The 19920-nt window shown below is 37.9% G+C and overlaps 1 protein-coding gene across 3 annotated transcripts in view; it reads left to right on the top strand.

Moving 5' to 3' along the window:
- zmiz1a (zinc finger, MIZ-type containing 1a) overlaps window positions 1-19920 on the top strand; it is a 132329-nt gene that overhangs the window by 25328 nt on the left and 87081 nt on the right. For all 3 annotated transcript variants that reach the window (XM_079856407.1, XM_079856406.1, XM_079856405.1), the window contains exon 2: window positions 13036-13159. The gene's annotated coding sequence lies outside the window, so the exon portion shown is untranslated. The remainder of the gene's footprint in view (window positions 1-13035; window positions 13160-19920) is intronic.

Below are 19920 nucleotides of genomic sequence, written 5' to 3'. Positions count from 1 at the left end.
TATGTATATATGTGTGTGTGTGTATATGGTAAGCTGGAAAGTTTGATACATAAACATCTTTCACAAACTCATTAATCAATTTGAATTGGAAATTTCAATATATTCATTTAAAACTGATTTAATGAATTGATTGAGTTATCATCTTTAAAAAGGTTTGCAAATTTCTTTTTTTTTGCAGTATTTTACTGCAATTACCATTTTGAATCTAATTAACTGTGATGGCTGTTTTATTGCTAAAACAATAACATATTGAGAGCCCCCCCCCAGCCCTAACATGTACTGTTCATGGAAAAAAGAGAGGACTAGGACACTCACTCACACTCAGTAAAGCTCTTGAAAAAGCAGGAACAGAAACCAGCCTGAAAGGACTGCATCACGGTGGCTATTAAAAGGAGTGGTGGTTGCTCCTGATAAGCTCAGTTTGCTTATTGCACAGCACAAGTATTGGGGGCAGAGGATTATTGGCACTTGTGTATATTTCTGCTGATGTTTTTTTCAATCCCACTTCAGTCAGATGGCGCATGTTAGAAAAACCTGTCTGATGCAGAAGTGGAGGGCGTTTACTCTCACCTGAATATAAAGTGAGATTGAGAACACATAAACCTGCAAACGTCTTCCTCACATATTCACACACACACTGTCGCTTAAAGCAGCTGCACACTTGAAATGTAGACAGATTTTATGTAACGTTGCATGTTTATAAAAAAATCGACCAGATAATATTCTCGCACCTCACGAAAAGCCATAGAAGCCACACCCTTGCTCTTCCGTGCCTCGCTTTCAGCCGCCTCCCCACATTGTGTCAGTGACTCTGACGTTATTTACATAAATGATAAACACGGCGGATGGCTGGATTGGCAGCGTAATCCACTTGCAGTGTCATTAGGGAGGAAAAGAGAGAAAGGCTATTACGGCTCTTGCTTCATCAGTGCGTCTCTCTTAGGCCATTTATGGAGGTAATGGAAACCTCTCTCATTAAGGTGCCGCTCACTGTGGCGCTGAGAAACATCTCCACTCGGTAATTGATCTTGTTGGTCTTTAGTGCTGGAAAGTGGCCCTGAAGCACCGCCCGCTTGCTGCATTCATTTTTCAGCAGTCAGAGCCGCCCTGCCCGCCCGCTCTCGTCCAGTCACCTTCACTTCTGCTGCTGAGCACCTGCGTGTGGTCTGCACCTTTTGCTCTGTGTGTGTCTCTTAGGGAGAAACACAGCCGTGTTTGTATTGAAGGAATGGTTCTGTCATTATTTACTCGCCCTCGTGTTGTTCCTTTTCTGTGTGACACAAAAGGTAAAGGTTCAAGAAAATTAACATGGCTCTTTTTCATACAACCATAGTAAAAAGTCATTATTCACTGATCATTTTACCTTCCAGTGAGCCGTTAATTGCTGCGACTGAATCGAATCAGTTAGTTGAACTCAGAGAAGAAGAAAAAACGGATCAGTTTCACAATCTTTTGAATTGCTTCTTTTCAGTAAACCGGTTGATCCGGTTCACAGATTGGACTGATTCATTCATGAATCAGAGTTCGACTCACTAATTTAATGATCGGGTTTTAGCAGTCCTTAAGTTAAGCAGCAAATCTGAATTTTGGTCTGTGCCTTACACAAAGCTTTTTTTTTTTTGGGGTGTTTCTTTATTTTGGAGCATAACAGGCTTGGTAAGTATGAACTGCTATTGTATTGAAAAGACTAATTAGATTCTAAAAAATATTATTTTGTCTCAAAGAAGAAAGTATGTCATGAGATAATATGTCATGTCTGTTTGTGGTATCTCACATTTTGAAAATCTTTTAGTGTGGCCCCAGCTTAAAGTGTTTATACATACAGCATTTTCTCAATGTTTTAAAATAAATTGCATGCCATTTAGCAACACAAGTCATCCAGCTTTTATTAATGATATTCTAATTATCGATCTAGCATAGTGCATTGTGCAATACGTGTCTCATACCAGCCACCGAGCGAACTCACAGAGCACCGTTAACATAACTTTCACACACTCAAATTTATTTTAGCATTATTGCTAAACAGCGTCGCATTACTCAACAATTTTAAGTAGTCAAATAAAGAGACTTGTACGAGTAGTAATTCAGTACTTGCGGCTGTTTCATTAGAATGAAATTAAAATAATGTGAATTTAAGTGACCAAACATAACTGTAACAAAGTTCAGGGAAGGAGGCGGACGTTAAACATAACTTTAATTGTAAAATATGCATAAACAAAAAGGACCGGCAGCGATTTAAAAAAAGCAACGTAAAACGTCCCAGGCTCTCAGCTGCGCCCTGCTTCATACCACAGTAACATAAAAAAAACTTTAATACTTTAACGCCTTTATTAATTTGAATAAGCGACCTCTAGCGGTGAAACTTACATACTGTGCTTTTAACCTTCTTGAAGTAAAAAGCAATTGGATTTGCACTACATTGTTGGACCTGGATCATCCAATGTAGCAAATTATCACATTTTGTTGAGAAAACAGTGAAAACACTGTCTTCAGTTGCATCTTTTTATAGTAAATAAGTGTGTGCACAATGAGAAGTGTTATACAGAAGTGCTTTATTGAGTTGTCTATGTATCCATATAAGTGTGCTCTTTATTATCTCTGGCTTGTCTCAGTGGGTGATGTGTTTATGTATAAGTGTCTGCAGCTGTTTTGGTGTGTGTGTCAGGCTCTTGGGGGCCACTGGGAGTTGTGACATGTGTGGTGTAATAATAGATGAGTTTTTGTGATCCAAACAGCCTGCTCTGCTCTGTGACTCACTGTAGCTGGGCCTGAGGTCTGGACTTGCATCATCACTGGGATCCGCTGGGCTGTCAAGAGCACACAAGGGATTCGGCTCTGTCCGTCAACCAGGAAAATAGAGCATTTCATTCCCTATATTTTTCGTTTTGTTTAAAAGCAGTCCTAGCACAACTAGCAAAATATCCTAACTGCATTTCTTCGTAGTCTGACAGTAGTCCAGCTGATTTTTCAAAGTAGTGGGTTTTTTTTTTTTTTTTTTTTTTACAAATGGGTTGAAATTTCACATTGTTTCATTGTAAACAACAGGAAACAGAGGGAATATTTTTTAGTGTGAAAGTGCCTTTCCCAAATCTTGATCCTAGATTTCATTTTGTAATGTGAAATGTGACCTAGCACACAAAATCGAGTTGCCATGTTGTCTTTTTGGTGGCGTTAGTGAGCATTTTTTTGCTGATTGTTGAAATAAGCTTAATTGTAAGTGTTTTAGAGTGTTTTATAGAGCGTTTAATTTTTTCTAGTGCTCTGTTCTTCCCCTGTGGCAACATGCTTCCATTTAGACCCTGAAATGAATTATATTTACTGTTTGAAGGAAAGGATGTTATTGTTCATCTCAGACAAGCAGCGGTTGGGTTTGAACACACTCAGTCAGACCACTGTAATGTGTCTGACCTTTTGTTCCCATTGACGGATGAGGTATTGGCTCAAAGGAAAATGAGATATTTCCAGCGTTCCCTTTGACAGGCATACAAATGAACGAATCAAACAGCGTGATTCCACTTAGACGGATCAGTATTCTGGCATTGTGAGCAAGAGATCATCAAGCTTCATGGAGTATGTGAAAATTTCGCTTTAAAGATTTCTTGGGAGAATTTGTTTTTTCTCTTTTTTTTGTTCCTCTCCATGTGAGTGTAGGGTGAACTATTGCTTTAGTTATTCCATATAATAGCTCAATGTGCTTTATGTCTTTATATTGTCAGTTGAGGGGCTGCTGCTATCATCAGTCACTCTGCCCTTGATTAGACCTCCGACATCCCCCTTGAGTGTTGTTCATAAAGACTCGCGCGTGAATGAGCACATAGCTCTAGGATACGTCCGGATTCCTGTACTACATTTCAGAGTATGTTCTGAATTTGATTTCAAGTATTGAAGAAGTATGCATTGCACTGTAGTATGCTGGTGTGTTGTTAATAATACACGCCTGGTCATTCAATATCGTTCAAAAGTTTGGGGTCAGTAGGATTTTTTTTAAAGCAATTAATATTTTTAACAAGGATGCATTAAATTGATCAAAAGTGACAGTAAAGACATTTATATTGTTACAAAAAATTACACTGTAAAAAATTAAACCGTGATTTTTACGGTAAAAAACCGGCAGCTGTGGTTGCCAGAACTTTACCGTCAAAAATACGGTAGCAACGTTATTGGTTTTACAGACTTAACTTAAAATTTACAGTAATAAACCGTATTTTATTATCTGATATAATGTGAATTTACCGTCCTAATGAAGTATTAATATCTGTTTTGTACCATTGTAATTAGTGGTCGACCGATATATCGCCGAGGCCGATATATCGGCCGATATTTGGAATTTTTTAGATATCGGCATCGGCCGATAAATCTTTCCGTTTGGCCGATATATTTCAAAACAGTTTGTGACTGTGCATTAGCGCTTTTTTCCACTGATGCGAACAGAGCGAGCGTGAATGAACTGAATACACTCGCTCTGCTCCGCCCAGCACCGTAAGACAAGCCACTCAGAAGTGAAGCAGACATCTGACAGACACAGTAAATGACCATTCGCATTCGCTTTCTAACCTGACGCTACATTGTGTTACACACAAAAACACTCCGGCGTGCAGCAGAGTCTATTCAAACAGTACCGTGATATGTCAGATCCGCAGCCCAGCGGTAGCTCCAGTGGGGGTCACAGATGTGATATAAACGAATTCAAACACAACTGAAAACATTTTACCTCACAAACAGTCAAAAATCCTGTGACTGGCTGTTCCTCAGATACGCGCGTTGTTCTCGGGTTACATTTAAACTAGACGCTGTTTTCCAACGGACTCGCGTGCACGGAAAAGCTGGGTCGCGTTCATTACAGATCAGTTGGTCGCGTGAGGTGGATGAGAAGAGAACACTATGTAATAATATTACGTTTGGAAATAAATCCTTGAAAATGTTATTCACTATCTACTGTATTTATTTATCCATGATTGGCGTAATATCGTGTGTAGTATACATTTTCATATGTTCATGTATGTCATGCAAATACATGTGACGGCTTGCAACTTTTTAAAGAAACACACAAGCAAAACTAAACACATAAATCATTATTATTTAAATATACTTGAAGTAAAACAACCTTAAAAAAAGGTTGAACTATTTAAACTATTTTAAAGTAAATAGTGTAAATAAACTATGTGAGGTTTATATTTAACTATGTTGTACATAAAATGTATGTAATCTCACATACTATTTTGTCATTATGAATATTCTTTAGATTGGTTCATTAATGATAAATGTTATTTGTTGTAACCTGCAGTAAGCAGCAGTAATTATTTATGTGACTGAAAAAATGACTGCTGCTTACTGCAGGTTACAAATAAATAGTTTTAGTTGCACTAAAACTTTATTTATTGAAGTGTTACCTTAGCTGTTTGTTTACATTTTAATTTCTTAGTAAATATTTTTTATTGCAAAAAGAATTTTGCATAAATAGTATGTACAATAAATGTTCATTTAGTTTCACCAATATTCATGTCTCTCATTTACTGTATTCACATGTATTGTATCGGCCTCATATCGGCCAATCGGCCAGATTGCTTTCTCAATATCGGCATCGGCATCGGCCATTAAAAATCCCATATCGGTCGACCACTAATTGTAATACACTGATAACCACCAATCACAGCAGTGATGAGAGTCACATGATCAATCAAAGCTCATCACAAGCAGCTCTTCCACAAGAAAGTTAATAATAATATATAGAAGCTGCACAGTGTCATTCACACAAACATTAAACACCATCACGGTAACACACATGAAATTTTAAAAATGCAATAAAAATTAATTTAGCAACATTAAATGTAACATAAAACCCTAATGTACATAACTGATTAGAAAAAAACGAAGAAAACTATGAAGAAAGTTATTTCAACAAAAATACATCAAATGTGAAGTGTCACACAGGGAATTGTGGGAATGTCAATTTACGGTTTTTCACTGTAAATTATACAATGAGTTTTTCTTTTTCACTTTCAAAAACTTTAAATTTAATGGTATTTTACAGTAAAATTACATTAAATGTACCATTAGATCTATCACAGTTATTTACCGTATATAGTACGGAAACTTTCTGTTAACCAATTAACAGTTTTTCACTGTAGCATTTTTACAGTCTTTTACCGTTAAAATTACGATAATTTTTTACAGTGTATATTTCCAATCAATAAATGCATTCCTGTGATCTTTCTATTAATCAAAGGATTCTTAAAGTATCATGGTTTCCACAAAAATATTTAGCAGCACAACTGTTTTCAACATTGATGATGATGATGATCTTCTTGAGCACCAAATCAGCATTAGAGTAAGTTCTGAAGGATCATGTGACACTGAAAACTGGGGTACTAAAAATTCAGCTTTGCCATCAGGGATAAATTACATTTTTAAATATATTCAAATAGAATATAGTTAATTTGACACTAATTATTGCTGTTTTTACTGATACTGTTTTTAATCTTACCGACCTCATACTTTTGAATGGTAGTATTCTTCTGACAGTTTTCCACTTTTTTTGTCTTTTCAAATATGATGGTTTACGAGCTGAGGATCCATCATATTTGAAAAGTGTCCACTGGATTCACACTTCAGTAAATGCAGTATGTCATCCAGGTATCGCTATATTATCAACACTGAGTTATGTAGATCGTCATTTTCGAGCACTGCTATTTGAACACTGAAGTATGGATATTTGTAGACTAGTTTTGTTTTGTCTGATCGTGTTTTGGTTTATATCTAGGCTGTGTGTATCTGACTGTTATCCCCCAAAACAGGCTAAAGACAGTTTGGAGTACTTTCCCAGTCATTCATTCCAATCTGCTTCAAAGAAGCTTATACGGGCTTTGCTGAATGGCTTCCCGAATGGGCAGATTTGCAGGAAACTGAACAATCTACAAGCAAATGATTTCAAGAAAAGCCTTCTTTCTAATAACCAATATAAGAGATGCTGTGTGACGTATCTTGATCAGGTTACTAATGCAGGAAAATGAATCGTTAATCAAGACACTGGGGAAGTGTGCTCAGCATGAAGCAAATTACCTGGATTAGCATAGCAAAACGCTGCATAATGTACCTTTACCACGATGTGGAGTCTCAGTGAGAGAGAGATGCCTCTGTTAATTACAGTAGCGGTAAACAGAATGTGAATGTGACAGGGCTAAATGGAGCTGAGAGAATGGAGAAGCTAAAATGGAGTCCGATTTTTATATTCCCGTCATGTTTGTTTTGAATTTGCTGCTTGAAAATCTGACATTTGACTCAGTATACATGATGTCTAAATGGATGCGATACGTAGTCATCAAGATAACAGAGGATCAAATGGTTCTCTAACTTTTCAGGCCAAGAACCACCTTTGATCAAATCAGAACATCTAAATACCACCAATTTTCCTTGTAATTTTTTCTCAGCTTTGAACAAATTGAAATCTCTCTGAGTGCAAATTTAAGGCCTGTGAGCCACAGTCAAAATACAATTCTTTTTTTTTTGTTCAATATTAATATTTCTGTATTTATAGTGATAGTTCACCCAGAAGTTTTACCATTTAAAACAAAAATACCATTTACTTGCACTCATGCTGTTCCATCTTTATTTGATTTTTCTTCAGTGGGACACAAAATGTATATTTTTTTGAAGAATATCTTTTTTGCTTTTATCTTTTGTCTTTTTTTCCCCATACAATCAAAGTCTGTGAATACTTAGGACTGTCAAACTACACAATGACGACAGAGCAACAAAAACAATTTCATAAATGTAATTTATGGATGTTTTTCCAAGTCGTCTTAAGCCATATGATGGAGGATTTAGGATGCTGTTTGTCCATTTATTTGATGGATGTGCTTTTCTGTAAGATGTTTTGATTCAAGCAAAATTTGAAGGAAATTTAAAAGAGCATTGGTTTGTAGATATTGTCTTCATTTTACATGATGGACTGTCCCACAAATATAGGGTTTGATGTTTATAAATGCACGTCCTTACAAACATCTATCATTGCAACCACAGTTTCCACTAAATTACCATGTGGTAAATATGTGGTAACTTGCTATTAGCCGCCACTGTCATTCAAAAAAAGTAAACAAAATGACAGAAGGATTCTGAAATGGTTGTTTTATTGTTTGCAGGATATTTCATATTATTTGAGTTGTAAGAATAACTGGAGTTATTATGGTATTTATTACATATGATTACCATGGTAGTTTTTTGTGTGATTATGTGTGGGTAATGCGCGTGACGTTATTGTGCAGCTCCTTTCAGAGCGACGGTCTTTTCACACTGTTGACAGATATAGGTCACTTAAACATGAATGTGAGTTACTATCAAGACCAAAACAAAAAGACATGATATGTGAACTTGGACCCTGACAGATATTTTAAAGTAATGTGATTAAATTTAGCATTTATCTTTTTAGCTTACAATTTCATCTCCTGAATATTTCAGAAAATCATATTTGTGTCTGAGAAAATTATTCAGTTGTTTTACTGCAAGAGCTACCTAGCATCTGAATGGACCTTTTTCTGACTGGCATGAACATCTGGCCTTGTATTGTATGCATTTCTGAACAGTTATGCTTTTATTGCAACCAGTACTATTTCACTTGAAGTCTGTTTGTGCGCAGATATTTGAACCAAATGGTTTTTACGGGGAGAAGACCGCATCATTAAAGGCAAAGTTGTATTATGTCCGCACCACTTAGCATTAATAATGACTGTTTTCAAACAAGTTTCCTGAACACACCCTCTGTCTTTTATTGGTTGATGAACAGATAGTTCCGCCCCCAAAGTCACCTGATTGGCTGAGCCAGCGTTGCTGTTTTGGTCTGGTAGGGATTCACAATCAAACAAACAGAGCAATGTTTGATAGTGCCGCACGGGATTCATCCTGCAAATGTCTTGCTTATAGTTGTCTCTGCAAATTAAGCTGGGAAAAAGTATTTTTAACACTGAAAAAAATAACACTCTTCAGCTTTAAGTGAATTGTAAAAAAGCTAGTTTAATGACACATTTTTATTAAACTTATCAGATAGAATTTTCTTTTTGACATTTGGTGTTTTAAATGGATCTCTAAACCAAAGTAAATGAAATGTTTTAATCAGATCATCCCTGAATATCTTACATTCTACAGCATTAAATGCTATTACAGTGAGCAGCAGAAGTGGCTACACAACAGAAGGACTGCAGTGTTTGCTTTCTGTTATATCCTCAGGACATTTTAGAAATGACCAATTAGAGGGAACCGTGCCCAAATTGTTTCAAGTGTTGACATTTACTCTGGAGCTCCAGTTGATGATATCACTGATTTGGGAGCGAGGTGTAACGCTTGACCTGTTTGTTTTTGGGTGGGAATAGTTTTCCTCAGCTAATTTCCCCCTGATAAGTATCTGACAACCCATAGTGTGGCACATTATCTCCGGCTGAGGAAAATGGTTTCTTCAGAGTGTGAATTGATTTTGCTGGATGCCCATGCGATGCGGCACTTCAAAATGCTCACTGTTTTTGTGGCACTTCAAAATGCTCATTGTTTTTTTTGTTTTTTTTTTCATACCAATTTTTTTGCGTTCTCTATTTGCATGTAAATGATCAATTATTGCTTTTGGCAGGGTTCTGCCACCCGACTCTTGTCTGTAGTGAGGAACTGTACTGTTTCACCTTAACAAATGATGTTTGCACTCCCACCCCCCACTTCCATTCGTAATTATCAACTGTTTGCACTGCTGGCTACATTGATTTTTCTTTCTTTCTTTCTGCATGTCATGACTCAACATTTATTAGTCTGTTTAAATTGAATTGAGGGTGTGTTATGTGAAAACGGCTGGTTCTTTCAGAATTATGCCTGAATTTTCGGATGCAGAGAATTCCGTGCATGCAGGAGCGTGTCGTCTAGTGCAGTTCACAGCATTTAGAGGATGGAGAAGGGTCATGGTTTTGAAGGATTGAAGCAGATCAGTGGAATTGTGCAGGGTTGACAGACATGCACACTAGAGCACAGATGTTTAAAAAAAAAAGTATAGGGATGTCATATCATCTAAATGGAAAAACCTGAATAATTTCAAAATTATATAATATTTTAATATGACTGTATACATACACACGTGCATGCATACATATTTAATTATTTGATAAATCCATATAATATTGGGCCAAAATTGTATTGGTTTAAGCCATATATTATAAAGTAACAGATAATTGTATGGTTAACTGAATTTTATTAAATGCATTTGTTTTTTCCTCATTGCTGTCCATGACTTTGTCAGAACAGGCATGCAAGCAGTTGAGAGACATTTTGTACAGTGTTTGTGAAAAGGACTTGCTTCTAGCACTCCATAAAGAGTTATCACAGAGGATCGACACATTTGAAAAGCATACCGATGTTTGCTCTGTATCAGTAACAGTATTGACACTTCCAATAATATCTCATTTTGAAACGCATGCTATTACTCTGGAATATTTTAAGGGTTATTTGAAACCTCATTGAGAAACAGTTGATACTCAATATCAGGTCGATTTTCCTTAGCTCTGTTCTTTCTTCCTAGATCTGCACATGAAACTTGATTGCAGATATGCACCAAATTTTCCACTACATTTATTTTCTCATGAATGTTTGCATATTTCAGTGATTGCCTTCTAGTGGATTCAAATATGCAGAAATGGCAATCTTCCTCTTCTGGAATGAAGCATGTACTCATTTCACAGCCTCTAATTGCTTTTCTGTAAAATGGTCAATTGTTCCACTTGCGCAAAGACTAAAGTAGATGCTAAACTGGAATCCTTGCTCTGATCATTCATATCGGTATATGATGCAAGTTCACTCATACAGGTAAAACAGAATTACTTAAGTTTATTGAAATGACTACCTGAATTTGATCACTGACCTGTCCTAAAGTTGTTGCTTTGTTGCCGTGGTGTTGCTTTATGTTTGCTGATTTGCTCTGAGTGGTTTTTAACATGTTGCTATGTGGTTGCTAGGGTCTGTTGGGGATTTGTAGGTGGTTGCTTATAGAGTGCTGAAGTGATTTGTAGTTTTTGTAGGCCGAAACTCAATGAAGTTTTTAGCACTTCATCATCCGAAAGTCAATGGGTTTTCTGAATGGGTTTTTGGTCAATGCCTGAAATAAGGTCTGTGGTTAACAACTTCAAGATATGTTCACGCTTTGTTCTACGGCATAAAATACGAAATAAAATACCTTTACATTTTTAAAGCTGTGACATGTCTTGATAAAGTTGGTGGCTAAATAGTACTACAGGGTTTGTTGAGGACATTAAACATCATCACACCAATCAGGTGAACTCATCTAGTCTGCTTTTCATTGCCTTTATAATTACACTCTTGCAAACTATTCTAACTGTTTGGTAACACTTTAGGTTAGGGTTGAATTCTCACTATTAACTAGTTGCTTAAATAATGCATATTATTAATATATTGGCTGTTTATTAGTACTTACAAAGCACTTATTAATGCCTTATTCTGCATGACCATATTCTACATCCCTAATCCTACCTAAACTTAACAACTTCCTTACTAACTAATAATAAGCAGTAATTAGAAGTTTGAGGCAAAAGAACTGGACCCTAAAATAAAGTGTGACCAAATCATTTTTTTTTTTATTATGACTGAAAGAGTCAGAAATCATGTGCCATGGTGTAGTTCATTTAGCTTTCTACTTCTGCCAAATGTATTTAGGCATCAAGATTCACAAAGGTTGTGTTCATTGGTGAAGATAATCATGATGAACAAAACATGTATGCCTAAGACTCAAACTTTTGTTTGATACATAGCTTATTTTCTGCAATAATCCAAAAGATTATTGCAGAAAATAAGACCTATTGGGTTTTTGTTGAGGGAACAAAGGTGATGCTAAATTGCGGGCTGGCCTACAAAACTCTATTGGCCCAAGTGAAAAGAGCCCACTCAAAAGTCTCTATGATATTCTGGTCTCTAATTATGACTCAAACGCTTCTTCAGCGTACGTTTGGGATTTTTTGTTAGTCTGATCACTTAGAAATGTCCAAATGATAAGCATGTCAAGTGGTGATGTGGATCCATTTTGGTTAATATGAGGTCCAAAAAACTGCTTGGAAGCAGCTGCTTAGAAACTTGGCTCTTCTCAGCATGTCTTCACTTTTGCAATCTGACCAGCACAACTGAGACTCTGTGTTCCTGTGTTCGCTCCATCGCGGGCATTGCTGCACATCGCCATTTGCTGATCCTGTTCTCAGCAGCTTAGGACGTATGTGTATCATGCTCTGAGAGATGTGGTGGTCGGCCATCCAATTCAGTTAGCAGCTATCCGAGCCGGGTACGATGAGAGGGCCCAGTCATTATCACTTGCACATTCATGCCACACATTACCGTCTGACCTTCACATCGCTGTCACTCAAAAAGCGGCCTCAGTACCCTGTCACATGCCAAGAAACCAAAGATTCTCTACCCCTATCACTTATACAAGGTTAATAGCCACTTAATTGGCTTACCTGGCAACGTGCAATCACTTGTGAGGCCGGTAAATTAGATTTGGTGCTGACACATACCACCCTACATGTTTATGGTGCTCTGCTCTCGCAGTTACACAAAGTATTGGTGTCCGTTTTTACCCTCTGTTTCTCTACGTCCTTACCTCTCAGCGAACTGTGAAGGAGCTCACCCAGCCGTTCAGGAAACGTATCATTTTAAATTGTGGTAACTGCTATATGTAATAAATTTTGGATTAGGAGTAACAAGGCGGCTCTATGATAACCTTTCGGAAGGATGCAGTTTATAAGCAGAGGGAAACGGGTTATAGCTGGAGTCTACTCCCAGACACCCCAGGGTGGCTGCGTTTGATGTCACTCTAGCTGAAAACTCCCCAGCGCAACACAAACAAAACATGCCGTACCAGACCTGTGCGGATACATCAGTAGAGCGGGAAATGTCATATCGTCAGGGGTGTGCGTGTGAAGTGAATTACTCTGGTTTGGTGAGTGTCCCTGGGAGGATACTCTAATTTCAAGCTGAAGGTGTAACATGTCTTTTATTTCTTCCCAGGTGCAGTGGACCCTAGTTTGGACAGGAGCTCGCAGAGGGACCTTCCCCACGGACTATATGAAGGGACGGGAGGGGAGGGGGAGGGGGGGCTGCTGACATTACTCCCAGCTTGAAGAACACACAGGTTGGCATGCCTTTTAAATCTGACATGTTGTTTTACAATGTCATGAAGTTTATTGTTGTTCACTTTTAGTGGGTGTAAATTTAGTTGTTGTTCTTTCAGTATAGATCATTTAATGGCTTGCATTTTGTACCTTTTTGCATTTTGACTTGAAGGCAGTGTTGCTTACTATTCCTTTTTTTAATCTTTCATACCGACAACCCCTTTAATAAGGCTCAAATACCTCTTCTTTGACACCAAACCTGACATGTGTTCCTTTTTAACTCTGGCGTTAAGTGGAAAAATCATGAGATTACTTGCTATTTAATTATTATTTAATTATTCATTTGTCTACATTTATTTTAAGTCACAATTGTTGCTTTATGTTGGAGCTTTGACAGAGGACAACCGCACTTTATATGTCTTTTGCAACACACTACTTTCTGTGCCACAGCTCTGATGATTTCTGCAGTTTATGTACGTCATTCTACATATCAGCATCGTCTGTTAAAAAGAAATACTGGTTGACGCCTATATTGATGCAAAAATGTTGATGAGATTTTCAAGTGGTCACTGCAAGTGTATGTAAATATGACTCCCATTGTCTCAAAAAGCATGACAAATCACCAAACAGTAACAGCATTTCAAGCGGCTTAGAACAAAATACGTAACATCTGGATAACGTTCGACCTTTGCACACCGTCCTCTGTACCGGCAGCGGGTCATTCCCGTCTTCTGCCATAAGCTGAGAGATGTTTACATATCCTGTACGATTATGCCTTTCATGAGAGCGTGGTGAGCATCGGGAACATGCTGGGTTGATTTGGCCAAATTGGAAGCCTGTGAGTAATATTCGGCAGAACAGACCCGTGCTGGATGGACGTCTGGTAGTGTTTATGCGCAGGGTAGCTGCATCTGCACACAGAATGCCTCGTACCCTCAGGCCTCCAGCACCTGCATAATGGAACAACAGAGAAGAAAGAGAGGGGAAAGAGATCAAATGACAAGGGCTTGGGTTTCTCACTTCAAATGTTTCTTATTTTTTGACTTGCACCAGGAAAATATTTCAACGACCTCAGAGAGTTGCGCGTCGATATGATGGAGCGGCCTTGTCGCCGTTTCGTAAACATTTGTCTTATTGCGTGTTTGGCTGTTCTCCCCAAAAGCCACTCTTGGAAATTCATGGAGGAAAAACACATTTCTCTGAAACGATCGCAGGGTGCCTTACACAATGATTTAATATAGCTTTGTTTTTTTCCTTTCTCCCAGCTTTTTAGTCAGGGATTTGGGGAGGCGGGGGCAAGGAGGGAAATAAATAAATAAATAAATAAATAAATAAATAAATAAAGGTGGTGGTTAATCTCGCTTAGTGCAGTGTGAACGCTGAGCAGTGCTGTGGCCTGACAAACATCTGCCTCACACACAGCCGAGCGGGATCAGCTAAAGCGATTAGCGCGCTCACGTCAGCCTGTGGAGACGGGTGCTTGTTACAAAAGCCAGAACACCAGCCTTTCCTCCCACACTCCACCTGGAACACTGACACTGCAGCGCAAGGACCGGCTTCACAAACCGCTAACTTTTCTAATACGCGTATGCTCCTCTTTCTTTTTACTCTCTCTCAGAACAAAGCAACATGTAGCTCAGAGGATTGAGCAATCTGTCGTGGTGCTAAAGCAGATGCTTATCACAGCCAGAGTTGTATCTGAAACTTCTTAATTAGCATATATGTAATGAAATATGCTATTCATTAAGGTGTAATTGTAATTTTACACTTGCTTTGTACCGAGACGGGGGCCTCGGTGTGATAACGGCTGACCTTTCCGTTGCTGTGTGTAAAGGGAGACTGTATCCTGCACATGCTTTTACAGTTAACCTCATTAAAGCAAAGGAGGGGCGATACTTCCTGAAAGGGGTCTCGACAGCTTTCTTTCACTTTTTCTCTTTTTCACTTAATTTCTTAACTTCTAAGTGTTATTAATCTGCATTTTATTCTATTGAGATAAGATATTGAGCTTCTCTTCTCTTCTCTTCTCTTCTCTTCTCTTCTCTTCTCTTCTCTTCTCTTCTCTTCTCTTCTCTTCTCTTCTCTTCTCTTCTCTTCTCTTCTCTTCTCTTCTCTTCTCTTCTCTTCTCTAAACTGTTCTACTTTAATACTCTTTGCCTTCCCTTTCCATTTCCCTCTCTTCCTTTTTTCTTCTCCCTTTAATCTTGACATCCAAGGTCTAGTGTCCCCAGCCGTGGCGAAGGCAGCGACGCTCTGTGTGAGGTTGACTTGGTTTTCCACCCTCATTTTTCAACAATGTTGTGAATGGCCTCTTATATTGTGTGGCTCCTCAAACAAGGCTAAGTGTCTCCTTGGTGATTTACTTTTTTTGACAACAATTGATGTATTTATATATTTTAGAGTTTAATTTAAAGCAGTAGTGAGTATTTTTGGTTTTCTCAGTTTTATACATTGCTCTGTTTGAGCAACCTGAAACTGTCCCCAAACTTACAAATACTGACTAGTGTTTGTTAACCATCATTGTTTTGGGGCGGAAATGACAAATTGTAGCTGTCAATTGTAGTTATCTCTTTTTCATCTAAACTTGAAGATGTTTTGCATTCCGAAGATATTTGTGTCTTCACTGTCTCCCATACCACATAATATAAGCACAGTAAGAAATGACTTTGACGGTGAAGTTTTCTCTGGGCATGTGTACAAGCCACATGGTGTGTTTGATAAAGAAAAAGGATGTCAGCACTCGCAGGATTAGCTCACACCACAGGAATTAACATCCCCAGCTCCTGTAGCACCCAGGATTTCACTTCTCTTTGATATCTAGCCTGCGCAGTTACGGGAGGAAAACGCATCTGAGAGCAGGAATACTCCCGATTCTATGTTTCTCTTTTCGATCTGTGGGAAGGTAGTCTTTACCTTTGTAAATTACTGTTTTCTCTGTTGATAATAGCGCTACCTCAGCCAGATATAGCAGTGCTCTGAAACTGTATTTTTTTCAGGCTAAAATCTATACTTTTAGTATTTAAACTACAGTAAAGCTATCAATTTAAAATGTAGTTCGCTACTCTACAAGTTACTAATAAAAAATAACCACAGGGGGCAATATCTTTAAATATAATTCAGAAGTTTGGGGTTGGTAAGAAATATTATATTTATTTTATATTTATCTTATGCTCACCAAAGCTACATTTACTGAATACAGTATAAACAGTAAAATTGTGAAATATTATTAAAAAAAATTAAAAAGTTTTTTCTTTATTAATGTAGTTTATTCCTGTGATGACAAAGCTGAATTTTCAGCATCATTACTCCATGATCCTTCAGAAATCATTCTAATATGCTGATTTAAAGGTACGAAACAAAGCTACTGCTGCTACAATACATCAGCCTCACTCTGAAGCCCAATTTATACTTCTGCGTCGAACTCCCGCCATAGCTACGTCGTAGGCTGTGTGTAGCATGCGTACCCTGACGCGCACCTCTCCAAAAATGTAACAATGCGTCAATTCTACGCGGACGCAAGCACTGTGATTGGTCTGCTAGAACCACTCCCTCGGGTTTCACATGTTCCCTCTGCATGAGTGATTGCGCGTCAACGCGTACAACGACGCAGAAGTATAAATTAAAAACAACGCGTTGCCTACAGCGTAGAGGCTCCGGCGTAGGTCCGACACAGAAGTATAAATCAGCCTTCAGTCAAGTAATACAGCTTTGCCAAGAATTGCCTATATACTGGCACTTTGTTGTTGTTAATGGAGGTTTGCCATCAAGTTACTTTACTTTTTTCTCCCCCATTGTTGGCTCAGATTAAGTTCAACACCCCTTTTGGATGGAAGGTGTTGAAACAAGCTGAAATATCCCTTCTACCCATGCCAAAAGTGCATTCATGAAGAGCACTGACTGTGCAATGCGGGACAGATGTGGGGATTCCTCTTGAAATATGTCTTTTGTGTGGAAGGGGAAATTAAAGCTTAGGCTGGGATGTTCTTCATCTCACTTCTGGAGGTGAAGAGGCTGAGAATTGTGCATCTGTGTTGCGTTTATGCCAATGACAGCTAGCATCCTGATAGGGCTCAGAGTTTGACACCATGCCAAAACTGATACACTGTTTCAGTGTAGCATACATTTGAGCGAGTCAGTAGCCTTGTAACCTATTGATTTTAGAGACTTTTGTAGTTTTTTGTGCATTTTTTGGAACTCGAAAGTTTCATTATGATTTAGGTGGAAAAGAACAACTAGTGCATTATTAATCAGTTCTCTTTTTATGTTCCACTGTGGACTTTAAACTCCAATTGTTTCACACATATGTTGTCATAGCAGTGAGATATAAACTTTTCCTTTGTCAGCTACTCACCAGTAAAAACTAACATTTGAATCATTAAATGTACAGACGTGTATGTTGCCCTTGACAGGAAGCTATATGATTACAAAAGATGTTTTCTGTTGGCCTGCCAGGCCATGCAGCCATGATGAATGAGTGTAATATACAGTGCATCAAGAGTGGACACATGCATTAATGGCTCTCAATAATTTGAGCAATACATTTCAAATGCTACTTGCACTCAGGGGCTGATTGTTTCTGAATGATTTAATCTTGTTGAGTTGTCTCCCGCCCGTTCGTGTCAATAAACAGGAAAACAATGTGCTCATTTGAATAATATCACAAATTGTGTAGTTCCTGGCAGTCCCGGGCTGTGCAGTGTGAAGAGTGCCAGCCCTCGGGGTCTGAGTGAACAAAAACAAATCACTGCATTGCTTACACAATTACAAACCTGCGTACTATTCATCTGCACAGGATATGCGAATTACTTATCTGAATGCGTCTCCAGATATTATCACTAGCACACAGTGTTGCACAGATTGAGATGCATGAGATATAAGTTCTTGAAGCAAATCGGTGTGCATATGCATAAGAGGAATCTGGCTGGTTATTTTAATATAAAGATTGTCAAAGATTAGCTTCATATTATATATTATCGAATTATAATATTACAGTATAAAATCAAAAAAAAAAAATCTGTTTTTTCCTTTTTCAAGAAGATTCACAAAAGAGCTATTGTTTTGAATGAGACTCATTTACTCTGAATCATTCTGAGCCACTTGCTGAATTTTTTCTTGGTTCTTTTGTACTTTGTACGTGTACTGTATTCATGTATTGGAACTGTAATCAGTGTAGCAATTATGTATTTTTTTTTTTATAATCAGATAGAAATATTCAACAATGAAGTGATCCTTCGGTTTGTTTTCCTTCAGACATCTAAAAAAAGTAATCTGGCTCTTAAATGTTTCATTTTTGGAGGCGGTGGCTTCATAGTAGTTGTTTTGGTTGTGGAGCCCGGGAAGAGCTTGAGAGCTATTGGGGTGGAGACTGAACTCAAACAAAGCCGTGAGTTATCAGAACATACTGTCTCATCCAGCTGCACTGATTATATGAATTCCTCTCATTTATTTGCTGGTGATTTAGGGCGTTCACAATGTTGGTGTTGCTCTCTGACAAGACTATCTGGAGTTGATTTACGGATACAGTCTGTTGGATAGAAAATCTGAGGCCATTATGATTCTGCCCAGACCAACATTAAAAAGTGTATTTATTGCACTTCCAGTTTTTATGTGTGATCCGAAGCAGGCGGCTTGCCCCAGATTGGATGCTCTCATTTGACAAACCTCCATTTTGCTTGAATCTGACAGCAGTCATCTCAATGCATTACATCCAGGGTACGCATACAGCTCCGCCAATCATATATTTTCATTCTCTCCTTCCAACTCTGTGATCTTTATAGACTCCATAAAGAATGACAGATGTTTCAGGTTTCTTGGTTTCCCCCACCCCAGACTCCCCAGGTTGGGTCTCGGTGACACCTTTTGTTCAAGGCCCCCAGAAGGACCTGCAGAGGTGGGGCGACGTAACAAAGCAATTAAAGAGCTGCAGTGATGAGGACATTTTATGGTATCAGAAGGATGTCAGAAGGAGGAATGTGGTAAGCATTTAAAGCAGCAAGCCATTCAAGATCTGAATGAAAATGCTCCCATCTCTAGTGAGACCTCCTGTAGCCCCGCGCCTTCCAGAGGAGGAGAGCTTGAAAGACATCCAGACTGAGTTTAAGGTCTGTGTGCTCCTGGTAATGAAGCACAGAGAGGGAGGGAAGGGGCCTCTGGTATGTGTTTAATTAGCAGAGGGTCTAGCTAACTGACTATTAAACTCCTGATTACAGTGTGAAATTTCACTTAAATTAAGGAGTTCAAGAACTCTAGGAAATTGAAATAATGCCAGGAATAGGACAATTGTTTAAGTAGGTTGCTTACTGGTTCTTGGCTCTATATTTCTGCATTTTATATTATGTTATTAGATATACTAATTTTGTATATTAATATTTTATATTTGTATACTTTTATCTATTGATTATCTATTATAAATTATCTATTGATTTGGGACCAATATGTTCTACTTTGTGACATTATTTTCATTACAATTAAGCACATTTTATCAACTAATTCATTTCTGTAATGCGAAAACAGAATAACATTTTTTAATTAGTAAAATATTTATACTTAATTGTAGTGTTTTATGTTATGCCTTTTACTTTAGCAAAGAAAATTCTCAATGCATTATGTTAATGGAAATATTTGCCTAATTATCATAAAATCACTTTATGGTCCTAAAAATAGGCTTCATTTTCTTTTTGGGGTGAAACATGACTTGGATACTTTTTTGTAAGACTGATATGACCATTTGGAGTTTTGAAGCGAAGTTTAATTACGTTACGTTTAGCTATAAAGGTTATAT

The sequence above is a fragment of the Squalius cephalus genome, assembly GCF_949319135.1.
Source record: "Squalius cephalus genome assembly, chromosome: 21".
In the NCBI taxonomy this organism is placed as follows: domain Eukaryota; kingdom Metazoa; phylum Chordata; class Actinopteri; order Cypriniformes; family Leuciscidae; genus Squalius; species Squalius cephalus.
Note: the sequence above shows the minus strand (reverse complement) of the source record. Positions and strands in the feature narration are given on the sequence as shown.